Here is a 3,011-nt window from a genome sequence, read left to right as displayed (position 1 = left end):
TTTTAGTGTAGAAGTGTGTGTGCGTATATTGTATTTGTTTTGATTGTGTGAGCTGTGTTTTGTGATTGTTTTATTTGTAATTAGTTATTATTTAACATAGTAGTTCGAATTGCATTCCCTTGAGTAGCATAGTTGCATTTGCATAGTTAGTTAACGTAGTTTTAATCATAATTTGCTTATCGTATTTTGTTCGTCATGCATTTAGCGTAATTGTAATATTCATCTGCATATACACTGTTATTCAGTGTCATTTAGATTACATTAGGTTTATTTTGCATTTTCTAGTGTTTAAATAGATTCATAAAGTGAATTGTGCACTAAAAAAAAACCCGATTTTTGCCCTGTTGCACTAGCGTTATTTTCTGTGTAAAAATTTCGTGTTTTCTAAAAATTCTTTTTCTGTTCACTTTAGTGTCGTGTTATCTGACTGCAGACCAAATTTCAACTCTTTCAAAGTTGATTTGGTCTGATTTTTAAGCGTTTTGCGAAAACCGCTTTTTCTGGTTTTCAAATTACAGGACTTTCGATATCCTGCTTTTTCCCAGATTTGAAACGCTTATATCTGGAGTTCTAGATATCTTTTTTTCATTCTGTAAAAACTGTCAGATCGTTTAATCTGTCAGTTGCAGAACAGAATAAATTTCGGGAAAATCGGACCTCGTTTGCCCTGTCAAACAGTGGTTTTGCGATAACCTGTCAGAAACCTATTTTGCACTAGTTAGGGGCATTTTCGTAATTTCCTTAATTTCGGCATTTTAGACCTGTTTTCAGTAGTTTCTGTATTTTAGGAGCTGCATCATCATCATACAGCATTAGTAGAATTAATTTAGTTAATTTTAGAATTAGTTTAGTATTTTATTTAATTATTGTCTGATAAGTAGCATTTGTTTTATTATTTTCGTAAAATTAGAATTAATTTTAGTTATTGTTTGCATTGTTAGATTAGAATACTAACTTTGTATTTTTCTGCATTTTTAGGTTGAAAAGCATATTTAGTTTCCAGGGTTATTGTCCAAGTGCGAAGAGTGAATAATTGGCGAAAAGACGGAAATACCCTTGGTGTGGAGCAGAAGATTTAGTTGCTGTTTCATTTTCATTTTAGTGATTAATTGTAGTTGTATTAACTTTATAATTGTAGATTGACATTTGTAATTAATAAATTAAATTTTCTAGAAATATCTTGATTAATTCCTGTTCCCTGAGGATTCGACCCGTACTTACCACTTTGTGGAAAGTCGGTTTTTATACTTTTGGTTGACGATTTTCCAAAGTTTTATTGCATATACCTGTTTTAAAAATATCATTTCAAAATATCAACCAAATTTTGGCGCCGTTGCCGGGGAACGGCGAATTAATTACTTTATTTCTTAGAGTTTGATTTATTAATTTGTTTTAGTTAATTAGTTGTTTTCTTTTTAGTTAGTAGGATTAGTAAGTGAATATAGGATTAACATAGTTAGTAAATATAGGATTCTCGTACTGTTCTTTCTAGGATTCACTTAATTTTCATTCTGCAAGGAGCGATTAGACAGGTGGGTTTTAGAAAAACTTAGTTTATGATTTCCTGTATTTATTTGTTTTAGTAGTTTAGAATAGTTTACTTTGGTATTTATTTATTTAGTTATAGAATTCTGACATAGATAGATAGCATATCTGTTTCGTAGTACTGTTATTTGTTTTATTTACATTTTCGTACTTGTGTTAGTTTAGACCTAGATTTAGGTCGTTTGCTTACATCTGGTCTTAGTACCAGTGTATGCAGGGGCGACGAGGTTTAGGAACCCCATTACACCCATTTGTTGACAACCCAGAGAGAATTTTACATTCTCATCGAAGCTCGACAACAATGGCTGACATGGATCCTCCACCTCCACCCCCAGTTCATCCACGTCCTCTGCGAGAATACTTCATTCCCACAGACTATGTTCAGGCATCCTGCATTCAGAGACCCGACGTAGGAGCGCCTCATTACGAGATTAAGGCCAGCATTATTCAGATGCTTCCATCCTTTTATGGCCTTAGTCATGAAGATCCCTACCGACATTTAGATGAATTTCTCGAAATCTGTTCTACTGTTAAGATACAGAATTTCGATGATGATGCTTTGAGGTTGACTCTATTTCCCTTTTCATTGAAGGACAAAGCCAAGTATTGGCTAAAGTCCTTAGATTCTGTAGAAATAGAGTCCTGGGATCAATTGCAACAGGAGTTTCTTCGGAAATACTTTCCCATTGGTCGTACGAACCAATATCGTAGAGCCATCACTAGCTTTTCAGAGCTAGATGGTGAGCGCTTTCATGAGACCTGGGAGAGAATGAAGGATCGCCTCAGGAAATGTCCCCATCATCAGGTGCCGAAATGGCAACTGGTGTAGAGCTTCTACGATGGATTGTCTGACAAGAATCGTCAGATGATCGACTCTTCATGTGGAGGGACATTCATGCTGAAGAGCGAGGACGAAGCATGGAGGTTATTTGATACATTGGCCGAGAATTCCCTCCACCATGCTTCGAGCTCTCATTCGGATAGAGCCACACCCAACATTTAGAAGAAAGCTGGTGTTCTTAAGATTGGTCCATCTACTGCACTACAGTGCAAGGTAGACATGATTGCTCAGAAGCTGGACCAGCTTCTCTCAGGACCATCCACTACACAGCAGGTGTGTACTCTTTGTGCCAGTCCGACACACGATATCACCGAGTGCCCGTCGGCAGCTCAGTACCCTGAATTTGTTCAAGAACAAGTTCAGGCAGCTCAGGGTTACGTCAGACTGCCGAATAACCCATTTTCATCGACATATAATCCGGGTTGGCGTAACCATCCCAATTTTTCATGGAAGAATCCACAGTCTTTCATGCAGATACCTACATCCTCTCAGCCAGCTCGACAGCCATCTTTTACTCAGCCATTCCAAAGACCGAGCTATTCTCAGTCTTCTTCTTCAGTCACTCCCCCGATTCAGCAGGAGTCTGCCCCGCAGACATCTTTTGAGGAGAGACTTCTACAGGCAT

General features: G+C 37.3%; 1 non-coding gene across 1 annotated transcript; it reads right to left on the bottom strand.

The window, feature by feature from the left end:
- Positions 1-2,249: 2,249 nt before the first annotated feature.
- Positions 2,250-2,352, bottom strand: LOC149840333 (small nucleolar RNA R71). The gene has a single exon (XR_016431738.1). It is a non-coding gene; the product is annotated as a small nucleolar RNA R71 (small nucleolar RNA).
- Between the last annotated feature and the right edge of the window lie 659 nt (positions 2,353-3,011).

Source organism: Nuphar pumila, chromosome 4 (genome assembly GCF_984573655.1).
Source record: "Nuphar pumila chromosome 4, dmNupPumi1.hap1.1, whole genome shotgun sequence".
Lineage (NCBI taxonomy): Eukaryota > Viridiplantae > Streptophyta > Magnoliopsida > Nymphaeales > Nymphaeaceae > Nuphar > Nuphar pumila.
Note: the sequence above shows the minus strand (reverse complement) of the source record. Positions and strands in the feature narration are given on the sequence as shown.